The following is a 16,777-nucleotide window of genomic DNA, read 5'->3' as shown; positions in this document are numbered from 1 at the left end:
TTCTTTGTATTCCAGAGCATCCCAGTTTCTGAATATATGGTGTAGCATGTAAGCTTCCAAACAAAAGAAGGAACAAACAAGCTATCATTTATTAATATTTATGGAGCCCTTGTGTCATGCTTAGCCCATGGTGAGTGCTATAAATTATTAAAATGAAGATGTGCAATGTATATTCCTGGACTTAAAAATTCTATAATCTGGTTAGAGAGACACAACCTCGATGTATTAGAAGTTTACAAAAAACGTTAGAAGTAAATAACTTCAGACAATGGCAGGAAAAATCCTGAGGCATGTGTGAGATGAACAGTGAGTGGAATAGACAGTAAATTGGAGCTCAGAGGAAAGGAGAGGTCAGAATGGACTGGTGTTGACAGAAAAGACTTCACAACGGCGGCCAGAATTTGACTGGACCTTGGGGAATGAGTAGTATTTGGTGAGTCATCTTTATCATTATCATTTTGCTTATACAAGAGCAGTTGTATAAATATTAACCCTCCCAAGTATCCATTTTATTTTTTTTATTTTTTTTTTAAATTTTTTTTTTTCAACGTTTATTTATTTTTGGGACAGAGAGAGACAGAGCATGAACGGGGGAGGGGCAGAGAGAGAGGGAGACACAGAATCGGAAACAGGCTCCAGGCTCTGAGCCATCAGCCCAGAGCCTGACGCGGGGCTCGAACTCACGGACCGCGAGATCGTGACCTGGCTGAAGTCGGACGCTTAACCGACTGCGCCACCCAGGCGCCCCACCAAGTATCCATTTTAAAGGACAGTTTCAGGGGTGCCTGGGTGGCTCACTCGGTTAAGCTTCTGACTTTGGCTCAGGTCATGATCTCATGGTTTGTGAGTTCAAGCCCTGCATCGGGCTCTGTGCTGACAGCTTGGAACCTGGAGCCTGCTTCTGATTCTGTGTCTCGATTTCTCTCTGCCCCTTCCCCACTTGTGCTCTGTCTTTCTCTGTTTCTCAAAAATAAATAAATATAAAAAAATAAAAATAAAAGATAAAATAAAATAAAGGACAATTTCAGAAGTCTGAAAATAATTCCCTTTGAATAAGTATCAAGAAGAGGTGGAGATGGGAGAAAATGCCCTAAAGACTAATTTTAGTAAAATCCCATTTTCCCCCTGAGAACTGACTCTGCTGGATTAGATTGCATTTCCTTAGGAATTCTCATTACCTCCTATCTCACCTGTGTCTAAAATCTGCACTTGTGACATGGATGAGCCCTCTAGCTGCCCTGGTTTTTGGTGCTCTATAATGCTTTATTTCTTCATGATGTAAAAGTAAGCCAAACCTTGCTGGGTTCCCAGAATGGTCACTTCAATTTTCTGAGGAGTTTTCCTGGGGCTGCTAAACATTGTGGCATGGATAGGATCATGGCAGGGCAGGGTGTTGCTATGCCTCATCTCTCAAGTGGAAAGCCTGTGGTCAAGGGTTCTGAGAATACACAGTTTGGAGTTCCTACTCAACTGATGACTGGATAGTCAGTTGATAGGGATAGAAAGGTCACTGAATAGTGACTGTCTCTAGAGTCCTCTGGAATTTTATGGGGGGGAGCAGACTTACACTGAAAAAACTCTTCAAGAATGGGTCCTTGACATCTGTGACCTGAATCCAATAGGTTCCGAATGTGTCTATTCTTCAAATACACACCCATGCCTTCTTGGTCTCTCCATACAAAAGCCTTATTCTCTCATTTCCTCCTAAAATGAGGTTAGGTAATCCATAAAAAAAAAAGAGCTTATCTGTTCATTAAATGCAAGCATTCAGCAATCCAAAACTCTATATTTAGAAACACAGTTAACTTTCATCAAAATGAGGACCAAGAAAACACGGGAAATCCTCTTTCCACCCCTGGCACATAAAATTGCTAGACACTAAAAACATTTTTTTTAAAAAGTGTATAGCTGAGGGGCGCTGGGTGCCTCAGTCAGTTAAGTGTCTGACTTCGGCTCAGGTCATCATGATCTTGCAGTTTGTGAGTTAGAATCCCGCATTGGGCTCTCTGCTGTCCACACAGAGCCTACTTCAGATCCTCTGTTTCCCACTCTTTTGTGCCCCTCCCCCATGCACTCTCTCTCTTTCTCTCTCAAAAATAAACAAAAAAAAAAAGTGTCTGAGCTACTAAATAAGAAATAGAAATTTCCATGTGTCAAAAATTGAGAATCCACAGAGATGAATGCTACCCAGCATCTTGGGGTATGGATTTTAACAACTGGAAAGGGCAGTCAAGTCTCTAGTTCTGCACATGGGAATAGCCTATAGTTAGGCCCCCCACAGACCATGGGCCAGGCTCCTATCCTTGGGACATGGATACTAACAGAGCTAAGAGATGAAGGTCCTTGGTGCACCTGGATGGCTCATTCGGTTAAGCGTCGACTTCGGCTCAGGTCATGATCTCTCGGTTTGTGGATTCAAGCCCTATGTCACGCTGTGTGCTGACAGTTCGGAGCCTGGAGCGTGCTTCTGATTCTGTGTCTCCCTCTCTCTCTGCCCCCCCCCACTCATGCTCTGTCTCTCTGTCTCTCAAAACTAAACATTAAAAAGAAAGAAAGAAAGAAGAGAGAGAGAGAGAGAGAGAGAGAGAGAGAGAAGAAAGAAAGAAAGAAAGAAAGAAAGAAAGAAAGAAAGAAAGAAAGATTCTTATTCTGTGTTGCCTATGTAGGGCTCGAATTCTCACAATAACCTCATCACATAGCAGCCCTGTGCCAAAAATCTAAGTTAAACATTTGTGTGTGATCAGTGAATCCCATTGAATGCTCAGCAATGGCAATCTTGGAAAAGCTTGATGGGGTCTTATCCACAACCAAGGGCACAAATGCAAAAGGGACTTTAAGTATGCTTAAAAGTATTAAGAAAGTAGGGGAGGGTAGGAATAGAACTTGAAAGAATAGGACATACTTCTTTAAAATGGAAGAATTTGAAAAGAATCGTGTAGCATGGCAGACTGTATCTTCCAAAATGGTTACACACGGATGGCCACGGCAATGTTTCCCATCCCTCATGCTTTTCTCTTACAACATTTCCTTCATACTCTTTCCATCAAAAAGTGTGAGGTCTATGTCAACTCCTTTGAGGGACACGATTGTGACTCACTTGCAATGAAAACAGTGAGGTATAAGTGGAGGCACCTGTGTGGCAAAGTTCCGTTAAGTGACCAGCTCTTGATTTCAGCTCAGGTCATGATCTTAGGGTTAATGAGATCGAGCCCTGCATCAGGTTCCATGCTGACAGTGTGGAGCCTGCTTGGGATTCTCTCTCCCTTTCTCTTCCACTCCCTCTGTCTCTCCCCCGCCCCCTCAAAAATAAACAAATGCACATTGAAAAAACTATTTAAAAATTGAGGTATAAGTGATGCTGTGTGACTTCTGAGACTATATCAGAAATGTGGCGCAGTTTTTGCCTTGCTAACTGGATCACTTGTGCTGGAGTCCTGAGCTGCCATGTAAGTAGTTCAACTGCTTAGGAATTGGCAGGGGTGAGGAAGCCCAAGTTAGCCCATGCAAAATGACCACATGTAGAGGTCGGGTGACTAAAGAAAGAGAGATCTCTGGCCATATGCAATGTCTTCTGTCACTGCTGTGCGAGCTCTAACCACTGTCTGACTGCAACTGCAGAAGAGGCCCTAAGCCAGAACCTCTGACGGAATCTTTTCTGAATTCCTCATGTATGAAATCACAAGCAAAATAAAAAGATTGTTTTAAGCTGCTAAGTTTTGAGATAGTTTATTATGTGGCAATAAATAACTAGAACATACAGGAACCCTGGAAGTTAAAATATGGAGAAAACTTATTGAGAAAACAAGGTTAAATAGTAATTCAGAGTAGCTAAAGAGAAACTTACAGAATTAGAATTACAGAATACATATAAAGAAATTACGCAGAATGCAGAGCACAGAGAGAAAAAGAAAAACCAAAAGGGAAATTAGGAGTTGTGGAAGTTGAAATAAGAAGTTATATCATAGGTCTGGTAGGGATTGCAGAGAAAGAAAACAGAGATAGGAAGAGAGCAAATATTTAAACAGATAATGGCTAAAAATCTTGAGAATCAAAGAAAGATATGAGTCTTCAGGCAGAAATTGTACAAATGAATTAAGTAGAATAAATAAAAACAAATCCAAATCTAGATATAGTAGAGTGGAAATATAGGAAATTAGGTTAAAAAAAAAAGTCAAGGTGAAAGAGATAACCTTAGAACTTCAAGATAGACGGGATGGGGCACCTGGCTGGCTCAGCCAGTTGAGCATCTGACTTCGGCTCAGGTCATGATCTCACAGTTCATGGATTCAAGCCCCACGTTGGGCTCTGTGCTGACAGCTCAGAGCCTGGAGCCTGTTTCAGATTCTGTGTGTCTCTCTCTCTGCCCCTCCCCCACTCATGCCTCTCTCTGTCTCTCAAAAATAAACGTTTAAAAAAAAATAGGACAGATTATCTATTGGATTAGGCCAGGTGAAATAAAGATCACTATAGATCAAAAATGACTGAGTAGGAACTCTGTTTCTGCTTATGAAGGAGTAACTGCTATGGGAATTGCCCTCCTCTGTAAATAGCTAGAAAGCAAGACAAATGTACTGACCCAAATGTCCACTACTTGTGAACAGATGAACAGATTGCAGTTTATCCATATAGTAGAATGTTAGCCAGCCAAAAAAAAAAAAAAAAAAAAAAAAAGGAGCAAATTACTGGCAAATACAGTAAAATGAATAAAGCCCAAAAGCATTATGCTAAATGAAAGGGCCAAGATACAAACAAGCATATGCTGTATGATTCCAAGTATGTGAAATTCTAGAAAATTCCATGTAATCTATGGTGATCAAGAGTAGATTGCCAGCATAGCAAGAGAGGATAGACTGTAATGGGTGTTGAGGGAACATTTTGGGTGTTGGAAATGTTTTATATCTTGATTGTGATGGTGGTTACATTGTTGTACATTTGCCAAAACTCATTTAATTATATACTTCAAACTGGTGAATTTTATTATTTGTAAATATACCTCAATAAAATATGGTTGAATACTGGAAATTTCATATGGTTGGATATAATATAAAGACAGAATGACAGTAGTCTTTTTATCAGTATAGTAGATGGTAAAAGGCTGTAACATTATATTCTCGAAACACCGAGGAAAAAATTAGTATCAACCTAAGAGTCTTTACCTAGTTAAATCAGTGGCTTTCCAACATTAGTGTGCATCAGAATCATCTGGAGGGTTTATGAAAACATAACCCCCATAGTTTCTGATTCAGGAGGTTTTAGGTGGGCTGAGAACACACTTTCTAATAAGGTCCTACATATTTCCGATTCTATTGTTGTAGGGACTATACTTGAGAACCACCAAGCTGAACCATTGCATGAGAGCAGTGAAAACAGGGAAATTTTAGTCTTACAACAGCTAAGAGAGTTCAGTATCTACAAATCTTCTCTGAAAGAACTAGTAAGCTATTCTTCAATACAAAGGAGACCATATGCAAAAGGGGTAAACAGGAGGCAAGAAGCACTTTCTTAAATATTACAAATACATCTCCCCCACCAAATTGCCAGAACACTGTTCTCTGGATAAATCTCTTTTATTCCATCCTGTGAAAGGTTTCCTCGTAGTTGCCAAGAATATGTTGAATGACTTCTCATTGCAATAGAAAAGGAGGTGGGAAAGGAAGTTCTGTTCTGCTATCCTTAACAGATTTAGTTATTTTCCTGCTACAAATCTAAGAAGCAGTTTATCGTTGGTAGGAGAGACCAATCAGGGTATACACTACAGGTCCAGTTGGTTCACATAATGGCAAAATAGGTATGAGATGATGGAAGTGATCACCCCTGGGTGCAGGCAATAGGGGCTGCATTTTCTTTGGAGGTTCTAAAAACAATTGTAAAGTCAAGTTAAAGTAGATACGCTTTTGATTATCACCATGTTTCAGCAATTCTAAATAATGTCAGTGATAACATACTCATCCCCAATAAAATCTTTGATTGGTCTAACTTCTAAACAGTTGTTGACATTCTCTCACATTTTAATAATAGAGGTAAACTTAAAATTAGCACATTTTTATTCCTTATACTTTAATAAATACTGCATTCTTCCTGAAAGTTAATATGGTAAATTCCCAGTTACACAGTCAGCTTCCAAAATATTAAGTCTTAGCCACATGCTTTTGTTTCAAGAGTAAGTCAGTAATGGGACAGAATAATTTGAGTTTGCTTTCTGTCTCTAACCCTAGAGGTATCATGTATTTCCAAATTTAAATAGAAGATTAGAAATAAACCCTCATACCATAGTGCTTGTAAAAACAAGGACACACAACTTGAGTTACTAAAATTCCATCTTTCTATGTGACCGCTTAGACTTTTTACTTGTGTTTGAAATTTAAAATGGTAAGACAGAATGTAAAATTTGAGATGTAATATTTTTGTTTAGTGAGGGCAAATTTTAGTTCATTCAAAATAGTTTTTTTGCATATTAATATCTCTAAAACGAAAATTTCTTTTCAGTTGTTTTTTTTCATTTGTTCTTAAGCTGTTATTATTCATTATTATAACATACTAATATGTAAATATAAGGGTTTTTAATCTTTGACTCCAAAAATGTATTATCATTAAAAAGTATTAATCTATTGGGGCGCCTGGGTGGCGCAGTCGGTTAAGCGTCCGACTTCAACCAGGTCACGATCTCGCGGTCCATGAGTTCGAGCCCCGCGTCAGGCTCTGGGCTGATGGCTCGGAGCCTGGAGCCTGTTTCCGATTCTGTGTCTCCCTCTCTCTCTGCCCCTCCCCTGTTCATGCTCTGTCTCTCTCTGTCCCAAAAATAAGTAAACGTTGAAAAAAAAAAAAGTATTAATCTATTACTGATTTCCTTATGTGAATCATACTATTTATATTTATATATTTTTTTACTGTCATATATGTCAGTAAACATACAAACATTTAAATAAAAGAAAACTTTTATTGTCTGTTTTCTTTTCTGGCCATCAGGATTACTTATTTAATTTTATGGTTATTATTGAAATAATTTTGTCTTATAGAGGAAGGAATATTAAGAATGATATGTCCTGTTGCTGGCTGGTACTGGGTGCTTGTGAATTGTGAAATGATCCTGTGGAGTAAAAAAAAATACATAAATATAAATAGTATGATGCATAAAAGGAAATCAGTAATAGACTAATACTTTTTAATGATAAATCATTAAATGACTAATGCCAGTCCTGGACTTAATTAAGAAGTTGATGAAGTTTAACTTCTGTATCTGGCTTCTGGTCCTTTAAGCCTATAGTGTGTGCCCACCTGCTTTTCACAAGGCCAAGGCACCTGGGGTCATCCTGTTCTCCCTGAAGGCTCCTCTAATAAAAATATTTTTTACGCTAAGGTCTAAAAAACTAAAAACAGCCAAATGTAATCTCATCCAATGTATTTACTTTTTTAAACATAAGCTTTTTATTTTGTGATGATTGTAGAGTCACATGTAGTTGTAAGAAATAAAACGGAAATCTTGTGCACTCTCTGCCCAGTTTCCCTCAATGATAATATCTTGAAAAACTAGAGCACAGTATCATAACCAGGTCATTGATATCGATATTCAAGATTATGTTGCCCTTTAATAGCACTATCCACTTTCCTTGCAGCCCCACTACTTCCTTAATTCCTGGCAACCACAAATATGCTCACCATTTCTATGATTTTGTCATTTCAGAAATGTTATATAAATAAAATCATACAGTATGTAACCTTTAAGAATTGGCTTTTCTCACTCAGCCTACTTCTCTGGAGATTTATCCAAGTTGTTGTATATATCTATAGCTCATTCCTTTATTACCTAGTAGTATCTCGTGGTATGAATGTACTACAGTTTTTAAAACCATTTACGCATTGAAGGACACTTGTGTTCTTCTAGTTTTTGATTATTGTAAATAAAGCTGCAATAAACATTCATGTACAGGTTTCTGGGTGAATATAAATTTTCATTTCTCTGGGATAAATGCTCAAGAGTTTCATTCCTTCGTTATATGGTAGTTGCATACCATTGTTGTTGTTGAGTAGAAGAAATTGCCAAATTATTTTCCAGAGTGACTTTCCCATTGTGCATTTTCACCAGCAGTGTGTGAGGGATCTAGTTCATCTTCATCAACATATGGTGTTGCCATTATTTTTTGTTTTAGTCATTCTGATTGTTGTATAATGATATCTGCTTGTGGTTTTAATTTGCATTTCCCTACTGGCTAATAAAATAGAACATCTTTGCAGGTATTGTGTGCCATCTGTATATCCTTTTTAGTAAAATGTCTATGTCTTTTTCCCATTTTCTCATTGGATTGTTTGGTTTTTACTATTACATTTTGAGGGCTCTTTATATTTTCTAGATACTAGTCCTTTGTCAGATATATGTTTTGAAATAATTTCTCCCAGACTATAGTTTGTTTGCCTTTGTATCCACTTAATAGGGTCTTTCACAGACCAAAAAATTTTAACTTTTGCTAAGTCTCACCTATCAATTTTTCCTTTTATGGATTGTGCTTTGGAGGGCCCTAGGCTCAGGCCAAGGTATTTTTTCTCTTGTTGCATTTGGTAAAACAGCTATTGCCTCAAAGTTTTTCATCTTTCTGGTTCTTGGCTAGAGAAAGTAAGCTTTTATTGGGACTTTCATGTCTATGTTTGTTGGCATTTCCAAGTTGCCATCTTCTTTCAACACCCAGTCTGGGTATATGAGGCAAAAAAAAAAGTAATCCACCACTATGTCATTCCTTGGGTCCTGAGGTCTCTAGTCTTTAAATATAACATCTAGAGTTTTTCGTTGTACTTAGTAGGAAGACTAGAGAGATGTATATCTCCTCTATTTTCCTCAAAGCAGAAATCCTGTATTTACTTTCTATTAGGGATTTAGGGATAAAGTCTGATGAAAGAAAGTGGGGCATCAGATTTCTATTTTGATTAATTTTTTTGATAGTAAGGCCAGTCCTTTTATTTTTTTAATATTTAGTTTTGAGAGAAAGAGTGAGACAGAGTGTGAGCAGGGGAGGGGCAGAGAGACACAGAATCTGAAACAGGTTCCAGGCTCTGAGCTGTCAGCACAGAGCCCAAGGCGGGGCTTGAACTCACCAACCATGAAATCATGACCTGAGCCGAAGTCTGACACTCACCTGACTGGGCCACCCAGGTGCCCCAAGGCCAGTCCTTTTAAACTATGAGAAGACAGTCCCTTTAAAATCAAAGACAGATTCACTGACATGGATATGCATATAGAGGATTCACAGTCTGATTTAGCACATTAAGTCAAGCCACAAATAAACAGGCAAATGCATATGTTATTACAGGTCAAGGATGATTGCCTTTTAGAACAGGTCAATCCAAGTTAAATGTGCACAAAGGAAGTAGCTATAGGAGTGTCATGAGTAGTCTCTTTCTTTGAATCAATCTGGGAAGAATGCCTGAAGGAAATGATGTTTCAGGAGTTGCTGTACAATATGGGGAAAGGGCTTGTCAATTGGCAAAAAACCCACAAGGTTTAATATTTTGCAATGCATTTTTTTCATCTCTAGAAGTTTAGTGTGTTTTTATATTTTCCATTACTCTCTCCATTATGTTCATGTTTTTTCTCTACTTCCTTAAATGAACAGAGCTTATTTATAACAGCTGTCCTCTGTGGGAGAGGGAGTGGGAAATCAATTATGGAGTGGCTTTGGGGTAAGTTGAGGGAAGTGACTGAGATGCAAAAGATGACAGAAATCAGAGTCATAATTTTTGAGATAGAAAAAAGCAAGAGATTCTAGACCCATCTCCTCATTGCAAATGCTAAATGTCAAGGTGGTGTGTATGCATAGAGGGTCGCTGTGCTTATTGCATACGTGTGTGTGTGTATACATATACATATATATACACACACACATTATATGTATATACACATGTGTATATATATATATATGTGTGTGTGTGTGTGTGTGTGTGTGTGTGTATGTAGAATCATTTAAGAATATCATATAGAGGGGCGCCTGAGTGGCTCAGTCGGTTAGGCATCTGGCTTCGGCCCGGCTTCGGCTCATGTCAAGATCTCACGGTCCGTGAGTTCAAGCCCCGCGTTGGGCTCTGCTGACAGCTCAGAGCCTGGAGCCTGTTTCAGATTCTGTGTCTCCCTCTCTCTCTGACCCTCCCCCATTCATGCTCTGTCTCTCCCTGTCTCAAAAATAAATAAACGTTAAAAAAAAAAAGAATATCATATAGACATAATACCCTTTACCCTAAATATTTTAGTTTGTGTTTTCTAAGAAAAATGATATTGATATTCTCTTGCATAATTACCATGCAGTCATCAGATGCAGGAATTTAATACTGATATAATGTTATTATCTAATATTCAGTACATATTTAAAATTTACCAGTTTCCCCAATAATGTCCTTTATAGTCATTTTCCTTTCCCTCTGATCCTGTATTCTGTCCAGGATCGTATTACATTGACTTGTCATATCTTTCTAGTTTTCTTTAAAATAGAGCATAGAGCATCCCTCAGCTGGTTTTGTTCATTTCATCACAGTTGCATTCAAGTTAGACATTTTTGGCATGAGTATTATATAAGTGATATTGTGTCCTCTTCAATATATCACATCAGGAAGAACAGCATGTTAATTTGTCTTATTGGTAATTTTGTCTTGTTGATAATTTTTATCACTTGGTCAAGGTGATGTCCACCACGTTTTTCAACTGAAAAGTTACCATTTCTCACTTTGTAATCATTTCTGGTATTCTTCATTCCTTTGTGTATATCCAAATTTCCATCTGTTACCATTTTTTATGTGCCTCTATAACTTCCTTTATCATATTTTTATAGGAAAGATCTCCTGTAAATAAATTGTCTTTGCTTTGTCTGAAAATAACTTTATTTGACTCTCATTCTTCAAATATATTTTTGCTGGTTAAAGAATTCTAGATTTCAGCTTTCTCCTTTCAGTAAAGAAGTAAAGCGGTAAAGAAGCCCCATTGTCTTCTAATTGCATAGTTTTCAACAAGAAGTATGACATCATTCTTATCTTGGTTCCATATTGTACCATATGATTTCCTCTGAACTTGTTTACAATTTTTTTATGGTTAGTTTTCAGAAAATTGGCACGGTAGACTTATTCTGCTTCTTGAAGCAGTAGCTTAGGTTATTGATTTTAGATCTTTCTGCCTTCTAATATCAGTGATTAAAGACATAAAATTCCCTCTAAGCACTGCTTTATCTGCCTTCCATAAATGTTGATATGTCATGTTTCATTCTTATTCAGTCTAAGATATTTTCCAAGTTTCCTTGTGACTTCTTTGAGCCAAGGTTTGTTTAGAAATGTGTTGTTTATTTTCTAACTATGTCTGATTTGTTCACATTTCTTTTTGTTGTTGACTTCTAACTACTTTGGTGTGGTCAAAAATAATTTAATAATTAAATTGAAATTTAAATAATTTCAATCCTTTCAAATTTATTGAGAGGCACCTGGGTGGCTCAGGCAGTTAAGTGTCTGACTCTTGGTTTTGGCTCATGTCCCATGATCTCATGGTTTGTGAGTTTAAGCCCTGCATAGGGATTCTCTCTCTCTCCCTCTTTCTCTCCACCCCTCCCTCTCTCTCTCTCTCTCTCAACATGAAAAAACCCTTTTTAAAAAGTTAAACAAATAAATTTATTGAAACTTGTTTTTATGGTCTAGCATATGGTCTATCCTGGCGAATGTTCCATGGATACTTGAAAAGAAGGTCTATTTTGTTGTTTGGGGGTATAGTGTTCTGTAAATGCCAGTTAGGTCAAGTTGGTTGTGTTGTTCAAGTCCTCTATATTCTTGTTTACCACTTAGTTTTATCAATTACTGAGAAGGGAGTGTTGAAGTTTCCAACTATAATTGTTGAATTGTGTATTTCTCCTTTTAATTCTGTCACTTTCTGTTTTATGTATTTTAGAGCTCTGCTGTTAGGTGCATATATACTTTTATAATTTTTATATTTCTTCACTGAAGAAAACTCTTTATCCTCTTGAAATTTAACTCTTTTTATTCTCATGAAATTTCCCCCTCCTCTTCTAGTAGGATTTCTTGTTTCAGTATTTACTTGTCTGATGTTAATATGGCCACTCCAGCTTCCTTATGGTTACTGTATACTTTTGGTTATCTATATTAGTCAAGGTTCTCTAGAGAAACAGAATCAACAGTGTGTGTGTGTGTGTGTGTGCGTGCATGCACGCACACACACACACACACACACACACGCATTTATTTTTAAGGAATTGGCTCACCTGATAAGTCAAAATCTACAGAGTAGGCTGGCAGAGTGAGGACCCAGGGGAGTCATGGTTTGATCTAAAGGCCACCTACTGGCAGAATTCCTTGTTGCTCAGGGGAGGTCAGCTTTTGTTCTATTAAGACCTTCAACTGATTTGGAGAAGGCCCACCCATATTATGGAGGGTAATGTCCTTTATTCAAAGTTCATTCACTTAAATGTTAATTTCATCCAAAAATTTTTTTTTACAGAAATGTCCAGAATAATGTTTGACTAAATATCTTGGCACTATGGTCCAGCCAAGTTGACACATGAAATTAACAATCACACCATCCTTTTACTTTCAATCCATTTGTGTCTTTGAATCTAAACTTTCTCTTGTAGACAGCATATCATTGGATGTTGTTTTTTCTTCCAGTCTGACACTCTGCTTTTTGATCGGAATATTTAGTCTATTCACATTTAACATAATATGTAACATGGTTAGACTTACATATGCCATTTTCTTATCTGTCTTCAATAGATCTCATGGCTTTTATTTTGTTTCTCTATTATTCCCTGGTTGTATTTTTTTTGTGTCAAACAAACATTTTAGTATATAATTGTTTTTCCTATTTTGACTTTTTATAACTATTTTTTTAGTAGGTTTCACACCCAGCATACAGCCCAATGCAGGGCTCATACTCAGGACCCTGAGATCAAGATCTGAGCTGAGATCAAGAGTGAGACACTTAACTGACTGAGCTGCCCAGGTGCCCCTTTATTACTATTTTTAAAGTTTTTGTTGTTGTTGCTCTAGGGATTATAATGTACATTTTAATTACCACAATCTACTGCAGGTTAATACTGTCTTAATTCCAGGAAAATATAGCAACTTTGCTCCAATATAACTCCATCTCCATCTCCTTCTTTTGTGTTATTATTGTCATATAATTTAGTATATGTGTTATAAAACCAACAATATATTAGTATAATTATTATTTTATACAGTCTCATATTTTTAAAGAAAGTAAGAGAAAAAAGAGAAAATATATTTATTTATAAACTATATATTATATATTTATAAATACATTTCTTATTTATTATATTTGCTTATATGTTTTATTTACCCACAATTTATTATTTCTGTGCTCTTCATTTCTCTCTGTGGATTGTATTTACCACCTGGTATCACTTTCTTTAAGCCCAAACAACTTCCTTTAGTATATCTTGTATGACAGGTTGACTAATAACACATTCTCTGAATTTTGACCATCAGAAACTTCCTTATTTTTAATTTTGATGGATATGGAATTCTTGATTAAAAGGTTTTTCTTGCACTTTGAATATGTCACTCTTATGCCTTTTGGCTCCATTACTTCTGATGAGAAGTTAGCTTTTAATCATATTTTTGTTCCCTTGTACATGATGAATCATTTTTTTTTACCGATTTTGAGATTTTCTTTTTTTCTTTGGTTTTCAACTTTTTCACTATGATGTGTTTGAGGGTGGAGCTCTTAAGTTTATCATTCTTGGAGTTTGTTGAATTTCCTGGATTTGAAGATAAATGTTTGTCATAAAACTTGGAGAATTTTTAGCCTTTATTTTTTCAAAAATTTTCTAACTCTTTCTCTCTCTCCTCACTTTCTGGTGCTCCAATAATAGGTACATGGGTATGCCTGATGCTGTCCCACAAGTCTTTGAGGCTCTATTCATTTTTCTTCATTCTTTTTTCTATTTTTCAGATTGGAAAATTTCCACTATTTTATCTTCAAAGTCACTAATTTACTCTTCTGCCAATATGCTATAAAGCCCATTTAGGGAATTTTTCATTTTTGTTATTGTACTTTTCAACTCTAGAATTCCCCTTTGGTTCTTTTTTATAGTTTCTATTTTTGTATTGACATTCCTTACTTATCAAACATTTTCATATTTTATTTTAATTCTTTGAATAAAGTTTTAATTATTTAAATATATTTATAATAGTTGCTTTGAAGTGTTTGTCTTCTCAATCTAACATCTGGGCTTATAGAGTTAGTTTTTATTGACTGATTTTTTTCCTGAATGTGAATCATACTCTACTGTTTCTCTGCATTTCTCATAATTTTTGGTTGACATCAGGCATTTCAATAATGCATTGTAGCAAGTCTCTATTCTGATCCCCCCCCCCCCCCCCGCCGATTAAAAAAAAATTGTTTGGCTTCAATGGTGGAATCTTTCTCCCCCATGACTTGCAGACCCCTGCTGATGTCTCTGCCCAGATTTTTTATTCTGTCTTTTCTTTTCTTTTCTTTCTTTCCTTTTTTTCTTTCTTTCCTTTCCTCTTTCTTTCTTTCTTTCTTTCTTTCTTTCTTTTTTCTGTCTTGGCTTGCTAGAAGTTATCTCTGTGTCAACATAGCCTAGTAGTCAGCCAATTATTTGAACAGAGATTTTGCTCAAACACCTTGAATCCATAAGGCTTTAACTCACTCCTCTGCTAACTTACCTATGTGTAGACCAAAGAGTGAGTAACTTCAAATTTTAGCTAGTTCTCAAGTATGCCTAGGTTTTTACTTTCCACTGGTCTCTCTTCAGTACCCCCTGTGCATGTATGTAGTTTCCCAGTCATCTAGGAATAGGTGGAGAGCTAATCTAGCGCTCTATGGCTCTGGCTCTGTCTTTTTCAGAATCTCCTTATTACAATTCTGTCTAGTCAGGCTGTTTGCCCTAGCTGTGATCACAACATGATTCTGCTGTCCAGTTTTCCCAAAACCATTTCTTAAAGAGACTGTCTTTTTTCCATTGGATATTCTTTCCTGGTTTGTCAAAGATTAGTTGGCCATACATTTGTGACTCCATTTCTGCATTCTCTATTTTGTTCCATTGATCTGTGTGTTATTTTTGTGCCAGTACCATACTGTCTCAGTGATTACAGCTTTGTAATACAGTTTGGAGTCTGGAATTGTGATGCCTCAAGGTTTAGTTTTCTTTTCAGGATTTCTTTGGCTATTCAGGGTCTTTTCTGGTTCCATCACATACCTCTTTATTCTGTCATAGCCAAAAGTCCTGTCTGCATGCTTGGTTATTTTTGGATGTCAGACATTGTGCATTTTATATTGTTTTGCTGGATTTTGTTCTATATCTTTAACTACAGTTATATTTTGTTCTGGTGAACTGTTAAATTACTTGGGATCATTTGGCTTATTTCCAGACTTGCTTTTAAGCTTTGTTAGAGCAGGTCTAGAGTAACCTTTAATCTAGGGCTAATTTAGTGCTACTACTAAGGACTCTTTTTTTTTTTTTTTTTTTTTTTTTTTGAGGACTACCCAATGCCCCATATATTATGAGGTCTTTCTACTCTGGCTGGTAGGAACACAAACTATTCCCAGGTCTGTGAATTGTCCTGCTTATTCCTCTCAGGTGGTTCTTTCTCTGACCAAGAGTAGATTCCTCTTATACATACACAGATCAGTGCTCAGCCAAAGATTCAATGAGATCCCTCTCAGACTTTTGGAGCACCCTCTCTCATTCCCTCTCTCTCCGCTGCTGCTTCTCACTCTTCTTTGGTACTCTGCTCCACAAATTCTAGCCACCCTAACCTCCCCTGGTTAAGTCTCTATCTCTGCAACTCATAGAGACCTGCTTAGTTTACCCCCTCAGTGATGTGGACAGAAAATTGCCTCCAAGAAGTAAGTTCATGCAATTGTAGGGCTCACCTCATCACTTTTTCTCGGGGATCATAGTCCTGTACTACATGTCTGAAAAAATACTTATTATATACATTTTTGTCCATTTTTCTAATTACTTAGAGAAGGAAGATAGATGTCATCTGTTAGTCCATCTTGGCTGAAAGTGAAAGTTAAAGAATTTTAATCACAGGACAGAAGTTATTTTATTCATCATTTTAGATCACTGTGGTTGTTTTGTAGAGAATAAATTATATGAGATAAGATTAGAAAAAGAGAGATCAGTTACGAGGTTTAGCAGTCATCTAAGGCAGAGATGATGGTTGCCTGGTCTAAAGAAGTTGTGGTTATTGACATTTAAAAGAACAGATTTGAGATGTATTTTGAACATAAAATGGATAAGATCTGCTGATTACTTAGATGTAAGAGATAAGGGGAAATGAGGACACAAGGATGATTCCTGACTAACAAGCCCAGCCAACTTTCATTTCCTTTATCCTTTTTTAAACCCCAAATTTAACTTCTCATCCTTCCCTTACCACTCTGCCCTTTGAGCCCAATCCCCTTCCTTGTTTCTTGATTCCTTCTCTGAAACAGAAAATGTATAATAGTCAATCCAGCAACTATAGAAAGGATAATTTATTGGTTATGTACCTCATGGGCATTGAGACCCAGTAGAGACAACTTATTTAGTGGCCTACAACAAAGAGGCCCCCCTCCCAAAAAAAGGAGGACTTAACAGAACCAGGTCGAGCAAGATGTGTAGAATCCACTGTTATAACCCAATAGCAAGATTTCAGGCAAACAAAGACCATTCAGAATAGGTCTCATAAGACAGAGTTCTCCTGTTGGTTGAGGTTCTGGCTAGGTGAAGCTCAGAGCCACATGGCTGGTCCCATCTTGGGTCTCATC

The 16,777-nt window shown here is 37.0% G+C and overlaps 1 protein-coding gene across 3 annotated transcripts in view; it reads right to left on the bottom strand.

The window, feature by feature from the left end:
- Positions 1-1,125: 1,125 nt before the first annotated feature.
- Positions 1,126-16,777, bottom strand: part of LOC147582531 (uncharacterized) — a 244,490-nt gene continuing 228,838 nt past the window's right edge. For all 3 annotated transcript variants that reach the window (XR_015249228.1, XM_086701148.1, XM_086701149.1), the window contains one exon: positions 1,126-1,704. The gene's annotated coding sequence lies outside the window, so the exon portion shown is untranslated. The remainder of the gene's footprint in view (positions 1,705-16,777) is intronic.

This window comes from Puma concolor, chromosome A3 (assembly GCF_028749965.1).
Source record: "Puma concolor isolate L17-30 chromosome A3, mPumCon1.1.hap2, whole genome shotgun sequence".
Lineage (NCBI taxonomy): Eukaryota > Metazoa > Chordata > Mammalia > Carnivora > Felidae > Puma > Puma concolor.
Note: the sequence above shows the minus strand (reverse complement) of the source record. Positions and strands in the feature narration are given on the sequence as shown.